This window comes from Pollicipes pollicipes, unplaced genomic scaffold (assembly GCF_011947565.3).
Source record: "Pollicipes pollicipes isolate AB1234 unplaced genomic scaffold, Ppol_2.1 Scaffold_4002;HRSCAF=4701_pilon_pilon_pilon, whole genome shotgun sequence".
NCBI lineage: Eukaryota > Metazoa > Arthropoda > Thecostraca > Pollicipedomorpha > Pollicipedidae > Pollicipes > Pollicipes pollicipes.
This window is the reverse complement of record NW_023596420.1, coordinates 35,418,059-35,428,126: the sequence shown is the minus strand read 5'-3', so window position 1 is coordinate 35,428,126 and position 10,068 is coordinate 35,418,059. Positions and strand designations below refer to the sequence as shown.

The 10,068-nt window shown below is 49.7% G+C and overlaps 1 protein-coding gene across 1 annotated transcript in view; it reads right to left on the bottom strand.

The window, feature by feature from the left end:
- Positions 1-1,528, bottom strand: part of LOC119094428 (nephrin) — a 59,945-nt gene extending 58,417 nt beyond the window's left edge. The window contains exon 1 of the mRNA XM_037217488.1: positions 1,444-1,528. The gene's annotated coding sequence lies outside the window, so the exon portion shown is untranslated. The remainder of the gene's footprint in view (positions 1-1,443) is intronic.
- Positions 1,529-10,068: the final 8,540 nt, after the last annotated feature.

Genomic DNA, 10,068 nt, shown 5'->3' with positions numbered 1-10,068 from the left:
ATATTTGTTCACTTAAGCCATTGTTTCGATAAAGGCATGCTGCCGTAATATCAAACTAACGATATCTCCATTCTCCTGGTTTTTCCGAGGAATAAGGCTGATACTACTGTCTAATCTTTGGTCTCAACTGCTGCCATGTGAGGAGTCGTGTACACAACACAACATGCAAAGAGACCAATTATTGACGACTCGTGCGTTCCACTGATAAAAACAACACTTTTGTTGGTTTTAAAGTATGGGGTTCATCACACCAAGCGTTGCCCTTCAGCGAATAATTCAAGCCACGCCAAACAGCACTTCATGTTTTAGAATCCAACAAGCACCAGGTTTCGGATATAAGAAGGCAATATTACAGTTAACAACATATAGCAGTATTACGGCATGTGTGGGTTAAATGAGGAGAAAATGTTCCATTACAGGAAATGTTCCACATCTAAATATATTGAGGCACGCACCAGATATGATGAAGCAATCTCACTTAACACTTTTATTTTACATCTTAGTGCCAAAAACCCGTTCAGATAACACTTCACTTTTCAGTAAATATGCTCTTAGAGACGTCATCGTTTGATTGCGCGATGGAACGCTTGTATGACGACAGCGGAGCTGTCAAACTGGCCGTGTGAAATTACCACACCAGCGGACGGGCTGACTCAATTGCAGTACTTCAGCTTCTCGGTAGGTGCCGTGGTATTAGGTGCGGCGTTTTCAGAACCTAACTATCGTTTTGTGAGGGTATTTCGGTACTTACTCTTGTTGCGCCAGCATACTGATCGCTGACTGTATATTATTTTACTTGCATTCACATTCTCGGCAATACCAATTTTTGAGTTAGCTAATGCAATTTTCACTACGCAGTAACTAACACAAATGTCTAAGTTCTTTTTTAAAAAGCACAACACGTGATTCGTTTTCGAAACTTGCCTTGCATGCACAACAATTTTTTTAGCCACTTGAGCTCAGTTGGTGCCAGAAATTGTGCTGATGTACGCCGGATGCGTATATCTCGACGATTTTAATTGTCTTAGCCTTGACCATCGCATGACCAATAGATTGGTGGCATTTGCATGCCGTTTGTATGGCTTCATGCATGCCTGGATAACGTTGGAAAAGTCTGCACGAAATGTTCTACACAAGTTCGCGGGCGGTTACCCCAGAAATCAAAAGGTTCTGAGCCTTGTGAGGGACAGTGCCGTGAATTGCACTAAACGATCTTCATCATGGCTGTCTCAGTTCAAAACTGCATCCAGATATGGAGCACTCCCTTTAGCTAGGCTCCATACGACTCCTGTACCTATCAACGCACCAATCCGACGGCAGCTAGGATCAGTGAACACTTGTTTGCACCTGAACCGAATCCTCGTCGGCTCTTCGTCCGCAGTCCGTACTCGTGCGGGAAGCCGAGTGACAAGACGAGAGTGACGACGGTCGAGTGACGCCCACCTGCGAATGGAGCCGCGTGCCGACGGCGGCCCGCTCCTCCGTGCTCCAGGCTCCGGGCGTCGTTGTGACGCGTCCTCGACGTCCCACTCCGCGGCGCACCCAGTGCCACTGGCGCCGCCGCCGCCGCCGCCGACGCGGTGTGACCGCACCGATCCAGCGCGCCCGACGGCGCCGACGACCGCGCCGCTACTGCTCGGTATGGGGGCCGGCCCGGCACTGGCGACTGGTCGGTGCGGGGGCCGGCCCGGCGCTGGCGACTGGTCGGTACGGGGCCGGTCCGGCACTGGCGACTGGCTGGTACGGGGGTCGGCCCGGCACTGGCGACTGGTCGGTACGGGGGCCGGTCCGGCACCGGCGACTGATTGGTACGGGGCCGGTCCGGCGCTGGCGGCTGGTCGGTGCGGGGGCCGGGCCGGCTCTGGCGACTGGTCGGTACGGGGCCGGTCCGGCACTGGCGACTGCTCTGTACGGGGGCCGGTCCGGCACTGGCGACTGCTCTGTACGGGGGTCGGCCCGGCACTGGCGACTGGTCGGTACGGGGGCCGGTCCGGCACTGGCGACTGGTTGGTACGGGGCCGGTCCGGCACTGGCGACTGCTCTGTGCGGGGGTCGGCCCGGCACTGGCGACTGATCGGTACGAGGCCCGTCCGACGCTGGCGGCTAGTCGGTACGGGGGCCGGTCCGGCGCTGGCGGCTGGTCGGTACGGGGGCCGGCCCAGTGCTGGCGCCAGGTCGCCGGTGGAGCGGCCCGGCGCGTGCGGCTGGTTTGCAGAGGAAGGCCCAAGGACGTTCTCCATCGCTGAGGTAACGGCGCGAACCCGAGGCGGACGGCCCGGAGGTTGTACAGGTTTCGCAGCGACACGCCGATTACCAATGCGAAGTGCGGGAGTGCATCGAGACCGCTGAGGTGGCCGTGGTGGATTCCGTGAGGCAAAATTAAGCATATACTTTTTTTAAATCGCACGGTAAAACAAGAAGAAAATGGTCCCAAAACAGGTCTCGTTTTTATGGCTGCAATCAGACATGTGTCTGGGAAAAAAGCTAAATTCCAGGATCAATATCAAGATCCGATCTCAGCTCTCCATAACATGGTACCGTACGTGTTCCCAACGGTGGATTGAGGCACTTGTCTGACCGCAAAGCCTGTGTCACTCATGAAAAGCAAGGGCAGTACAATCAAAACGGTACATCGTTTGATTTCGGGACAAAACAAAAGCAAATAAAAAAAGATGAGCGCAAATAGTTGACAGGGGCTGGAGTCGAAAAGCGTTGAGGTCGGACAGAAAAAACTCCAAGGACAAATATTTAAATGGGTAAAAGTTTTATCGGTAACAATTCGATGGATAGAAAATCGAAAAGGATAAGAGTTACATTGGAAAACAACTGAAAGACGAGAAGTCCATGTGGATACGAGCTGATTCGAATGAAACGCACGGACAGGAAGTCAAAAGGATTTAAAAAGGATGGTCAGCGGATTCTGACGTCCGGGCTGAAAGGCGATATCACGCTGACGCACCCGGATGCGCCGTGTAATGAATGGTTGTTGCCACGTCGTATTCCTGGGGGGTCTTATCTGAGCCCGCCGCGCTCACCTGGCAAACGCTCCCTGGGGCGGCCAGCCCTCGTGGCTCCCTGACCGAACCAAGCGCAGCGCACCCTGAGACGAAGGGCGGCGGATCTGCTGAGTGCACCCTGCTAGGCTCTACCCACGCTCCTGAAAATTTATTTTAATCATTGGCTTGTACAGCGTCGGGCAACAGACGCTCCTACTGCGGCGGGGGGCGCGCATTCGCAGCGCTCGTCGTAAAGTCAGTTTTTTCGTTAGTTCTGGTCCTGGACAGACACGTGCCTGGTTCCCAATGTTGGCTCTCGCTTCCCATCTCCCCAGCTGAACACCAAATCTCGGATCCGTGCTTCGGGGCGCTCTTGTATAAACCTCACGCTCTGGGTCCTAGATCTCACGGGTTGTTTTTGAATGTGCCGCACTATGGTTGCAAAACCTTCCTGGTTTCGTCGCAAATAATGACATGGATCCTAGTCCCAACTGGCTCCTTCACGAACACCAACATTTTGGTCTTCGTGCTCATAAGATTGCCAAAAACACCAGACCATTTTCCTGGTTTCCATTAGTTCTTTTTTCAACACCACGTCCTCATTCATGGTTTCCCCTGGTTTATTCAAAAGACCATGCCTGGTTCATTATTCCCATTGGTCCCTCACAAACATCATGACTTCGGTTTCTGGCCTACAGTGGGTCACTCAGAAAACACCAGATCTCAGCACCTGCGTCAGATTGGCTCATTTATAAACACCAACTTGGGCTACCATGTGGCAGTTGTCTACCATTGGCGGTAAATTGTCTGAAATGAAAGATGTCCTACATATTCACTCGTAATGTATGTAATACATCATAGGTGAAAAAGCTTCCGATTGACTGGACATAATCCGTGAAAATGGATATTTTGTGATCTATTTGGTGACGACAATGGTGAAAACTGAAATGAATTGCACCAGACTATCCCAGTCAGACCAAACTCCAAGCTCAGCATTGATCTGTACTTGTGAACGCTCATAGCGCGTGCTTGTGCAGAGCATATGCCGCAGCCTTGACGTTTTGCTGTATGAACAGCTTGAGCCACAGAATACCTCCAAGCATAGAAGTTTTAATCAAGATGGTTTTTTAGCAGGCGACAAAAATACTTCACAAACTACGCTACATTAGTGCTGACGGCACATATCAGTGGCGACATAGTGCTCCTCCGCTGTCGCTCTCAGCAGTGCTTATAATACATTTTTCAACCAACACTCACTTCACATACGTAAAGGGAATGTTTAACATGTAAAGACATTGAAAGAAGCATCAGATATGACGAAACAAGCCCACTTGTAACTATGATATATCTTTTAAGTGGCAAAGACTTCTCAGACAGCACGATTCTCTGTTCAGTAAATGTGCTCCTCAATGTGTCATGGTTTTCAGTACGTCATGGTGCCTTGGACGACATTGACTGGCAACCAATTGATGGCCGTTTTATCTGGAAATCGCGCTCACGAGCACCAAACGCCTCGACAAGTATGCTTCTTTGCCTTGATCACCGCATGGCTTATTGAATGGCAGGATTTGAATAACGTTACTATGACATCATGAATGCCACGATGACTTTGAAATGCTCTCCCCGATATACCTTTCGCCATTTTCGCGGGCGCCTAACTCAGAAACTAGAGGGGTTTGGGTGTTAAGAACCGCAGGATTGTAAACAGCACCGAAAGGTCTTCAAGGTGGCTATTTCAGTTGAAATTCCCATCAAAATGTGGAACACTCCATTCAACAGCATAGAATACCAAATAGCTTGGCGTATTGCTGGTCGCAAGAAACGTGCCTGACTTCCACACCTCGTGACAAATGTCATCAGTCCAATACGGGGCGTACTAAAGCATCGGCACATCTGAAACAGATGGCTTCGAATGCTCGCCACGCGGTTGCCGTTCGCGTTCAGTGCATGGCTGCAGACCACCATTGGTTGTGTTCCTGTCGTGAGAAACACACGGGCTTGAAAGACGTAGCTAATCGTCGGTTTCTTTACGGCACTGTGCGGCTCTTCTGAGGGTCTACCGTGAAGGGCGTCTCTGGTAAAAGCCTTAAAAACCTGGCCGATCTAAAAGGTCATTGTTCGTGGAAACCCGACCTGAAGCTTCAGAGGTCAGCAGAGAACGTTGGGGTGACTCATGTCATGGATTCAACCGGCCTTCCGGTGCTTTTGCCTCGGGGTAAGACGCCAATCATCGCGGGGTAGGCCTCTCACACTACTCGTCGCACCTCAGACATAGCGAGCTGACCGGTTGACAGACATGAGGTAAACCACTTTCAATTCCATAGTGTAAATGGAGCTAACTGAATGCGCTAGAGGCGTTCAAAAACGTGTTTCGCATCTGCTGACACCAATATTGTATGGGTTTCACCCTAAGTTCCATTGACTGAAGCCGGGTTGGGAAGTGTGAGGTCTGCACCGGTAATAACGGTGATAATGCGAAGATAGTGAAGGTCGCCAATGTTTCTAGCTGATTGCACGATGACAGCATCTAGCCAAAAGTGATATTGTTTCCAGGTGCTTCTATCACCATGCTTACCTATGGATGTGGGGCTGCAGGGACGCAGGTTTGGGGGATAGGGATGAGTAAGGGGCGCAGGGAGAGAAAATAGACAAGACTGTCTCTAAAATGCAAGTAAAATCGTTTTTTCCCAGATTTGACCCACTTTCTTTTCAGAGTTGGGAGCAGGGGCGTAGTTTCTCCGAATTACCTAGGGAGAGGGAGGCTGGGCTATAAGAAATTATGCATGAGAAAAAATGACACGTGACGAAAAATGATGAATAACGAAAATGGTGAGTGAAAAAAATAACTAAAACTGATAATCTACATCCATGGTGCTGAGGTACAGTCCCACAACTGAATAGGTGACTACATCCCCGCATGTATGCTAAGTATGCCTTTTCTGTAAGAATGCATGTCACATGGTTGTGAAATTCAAGCTACCAGGGATGAAATCAGGATTCACTCAATAAATCTAACGTTAATCTTGCGCCACAACAATTGCTGAAGGTGTCCAAATTGTTGGTGAGTAGTTGTTGCCATCTGGGAACCTTGCAAGGGACATCATGTTGTTATAAAGCCACATCCAACTACACCCCCAACTAAGAGTGACGGATCTCTGGAAAATTTGGCATGCAAATAGTTTCTAGATGTAAAACACATGGGGTTGGTGTCAGAATTTGAAGATTTGGATGTCTTCAGCTAAGGCTTTAGGTGCATGCATGTGGTACCTATGATTTTATTAAATGTTCCCTGCGGATGTTTTATGCATCTCCTTTCCTTTTGATGTCATGGTAATGTCATTGTGCATACACGAGGAAAATATTAACTACACTATGAAGCATACCAAACATGATGTTTGGTCATGGCTCATTCGTTGGTCCTCGCCCTGATTCACTATTCGCCATCATGTGGATTGATGGGGGGGGGGGGGCGGGGGGGACGATGCAACCTTTCCCCATGGCGTTTCGAAAATAACACAGATATAAAAATATAAAAATAGCATTAGATTGGCTATACTAGATCTCACGGTTAGAAGACGTTTTCATGTTTCTGGATCAAAATAGATCGCAGAAAAGTTTTAATGAAAATCAAATATTTGTGAGGCTTTACATGACAATATGCACGAGACCATTCCCCGTGGTGACACGAAATCTTAACAAGCGTGTTTTTTGCTTAGGTGTGAGTGCAATGGTATGCAGTTTCATGTGTTTCGAGCGCATACTTACCATGCAGGACTCCGCTCGTGTGGCGGCGTCGGCCCGCCGCCCGCGCCGTCCGTTGATATCCGTGCATTATTCCTAAAAAACCTTGTTTCTCAGAGACTAGAAGGTTTAGAAATGATGTCTAGTGTCAGAACGCGCACAATTGATGCTTAACAGGCTACCGAACATTCGGTTGTGATTGTACGATCTGCCGGAGATTTGTTCTCCGGACACCGTAGAGCGGTTATTCTCTATCAGGGCAAAAGTCAAGCTGTTGTTTCTCAAGGCCATTGCCACTTCACCGAATACTATGCCACATGATGGATTATTAAACACCCAGTAAGTTTTACTGAAATGATCCGTTGCTACATTGATTTAAGGATAACATTGTGGGTGAGTGGCACCTATCAGGGGCTGGGAGTATCTGTCTTCAAGAGCTTTCGTTTGGGGTGAGGACATTACCCGTCGGTAGTCTGCTCAAATCGTCGCAGTTCCAAAGAGAGGTCTCGGAGATAATTAATCGGCCTAGTTCATAAGATAGTCTTTCCTTATGCCCGTCCGAAGGATCGAATTGCATGTGCTCACATATTCAAAACTAATCCATCCACTGCTGAGAGACAGTAATGAGCCCCAGTGTGTCAGGCTCAAGCATGGGGTGCGGCATTTGGGCGCGGGTTACTTTGACTCCAACGATCAACGGTTTTGCACCTGATACCACCTACGCCCTAGCAGGGTCGGCGGCATTGGTAGCCTGGTCAAAACCGCCACTTCGTTGGCCAGACAGTCAGCAGCTTTGTTGCCGTGATTGAAACTGGCATGACCCAGTTCGCAGTACAAAGTCAAGTTATGAATTCATCACGCAACGCGTACGCCAGCCTCTGTATCTTAATAGAATGGATAAAGAGCTGGCCGAAAGGTGTGTTTGCAGGAGCTGCTGACCCGGTCTTGGGTCCGCGATAAGGCGGGTCTCGTGGACACGCTGCTTGGCACGTGTCGCCTAAGATTTTCGGAGGATATCCCTCCGGCATGTGTGCAATCACGCCCAAACTTTCGATATCTTGTGAGACATCCATCAGACCTGGATTACGTAAAAAGATGCCTCTAACAGTTGTGTTCTCTAAGAAGTAGCTGCGTTTTAGGAACCCTGCTCGGCGATCCGTGGCTGGCGCGGTCGACGGGCGCCAGCCGACGATTCCGGGGACCGCGTGCGACGCGCCGTCACCGTTATAAATTAACGGATCCTTATCCCCTGCGTCATTTGTATGTATATGGATACCCTTGTTTCAATTTCGTGCCGCTATGGGGCATGATCTCGTATATTAAAGCACGTTAAGTTAAAAAGGTAGATTTTTAGGAAATTCTTCGACATTTGACAAGGTCTAATACCATCAGCTGCTAACCTAGTAACATGTAACGTATTGTCAATTGCTAGATGTTGCTGAATTTCTTTTTTCCCATTCCCATTCCCTTCTTTTTCGCGAAGCACTTTCTTAGTTTGGAAACGGTTGAGAGGCTGCACCCCCCCCCCCCATCCCCCATCAGTCCACATTATGAAAAACGGTGAATGAGGGCGAGGGTTAAGCTCTCCGCAGCACCGGCGTCAGCGTTTACCAGCCCCGCATCGGACTTGCGTTCTCTCTTATGCCGGACCAGCGGTCGCTTCAGTGCCGACCGTGCGCCCAATGTTGTGCCGGACACGCGCCCACTCCAGTGCTGGACACGCGGCCTCTTCTGTGCCGGCCAGGCGACCTCTCCCGTGCCGGATGAGCTACCTTTACTGTGCCAGAAATGCGACATCTCCTGTGTCAGACGTGCTGCCTCCTGTGCCGGACACGCGGCAGCTCCAGTGCCGGAGGTGCGTCCACTTCAGTACTGGGCGACTGCTCCCGTGTGTCACACGTGCTGCCTCTCCTGTGCCGGACACGCGGCAGCTCCAGCGCCGGAGGCGCGTCCACTCCAGTACTGGACGACTGCTCCCGTGTGTCAGACACGCTGCCGCTCATGTGCCGGCACGCGGCCGGTCCAATTCCGAACACGCGACATGTCCTGTGCCCAGCGGCCGCTCGTATCTCAGCCACGCCCCTCCCCCCCCCTCCCCTGTGCCAGGCATCTGGCCGCTGCTGAGTCGGACATCCGACAGTCCCAGTGATCGAAATAGCGACGCTGCGGTGATTGGATCACCTCCGCTGCAGTGATTGGATCACCTCCGCTACAGTGATTGGATCACCGCCGCTGCGGTGATTGGATCACCTCCGCTGCAGTGACGTGCTGTCGTCGCACGCTATGTTACGACGCAGAGCATTATAATGATACAGTGCGGGTTAATGCAACAAGCATTTCACGCCCTGCTTTTTTTTTTGAACGAGCCCGTCATATGTGGTCTGAGGTCCATAGCTGGAACATATGATGAGCCGTACGTTAATGGACTCCTAATAGGTAAGCGGGTACATGCTATGACCGTTTATGGCATGCACGTTGTCCAAATGCTACTTGAAGAAGTCGCCATTTTGGTCCATGAGTGGTGCTGAGATCGAAAACTTTTCGTTGTTTGACAGCAAGCAATGCTGACATATAACAAAATACTGGCCAAAAAGACCTGCTCGTGAACTCATCTGTGTCAAATTTTGACGTTCCTAGGTCATCACCTTTTGGTCAGGCGAGGTCAAAAAGGTAAAATTTCCGATTCCTGCCCAAAGTTTCCCAGAACCTAGATACCTGTTCTAAGCAAAAGGTCACTGGTGTTCATTAAAGGCCAGTGACCTTGTTTGATCTTTCGAATGTCATGGTGACCGGAATAATATAGGACTGCTTTAAGTTTTGCACTTGAATAAGTGTCAAAGATTGGTCTGGCCACTATGTCTCTAAAAACAAAATGCTGTTACGTTAGCTTAGTGACCTATTCTGGCCTTTAAGAGGTCCATGTAAGATGTGTAATGAGAATCCTGTCATCAATAAATGCGACATTAGTGCCAGACACTACTCCATACAGCAAGCTATAGAGCAGCAAAGCAGGTTGGTTTTCACCTTGGTATGACCGCCATACCTGACCAACGATCAGGTATGACGATGGGCAAGTTCCATAGGCCAATAGGTTAATGAAATGTGTTTCTTGAACTGTTGTGTTGACTAAGATATTCTCTAACAAAAGTATGCCTTTGTCTACCACTCCCTTGCTGCAACAAATCGAACGATTTCCTAGAAACTGTCGTCGCTGAAACCACTGGCCTGACTTTGACCTGCCATAGGTCAGCGACCTTACAATGATCATCTTAATGTTTTGGACCAAACGATCCGGTATTCAATTCACTGCAGTTGATACGGCTACCCTGCT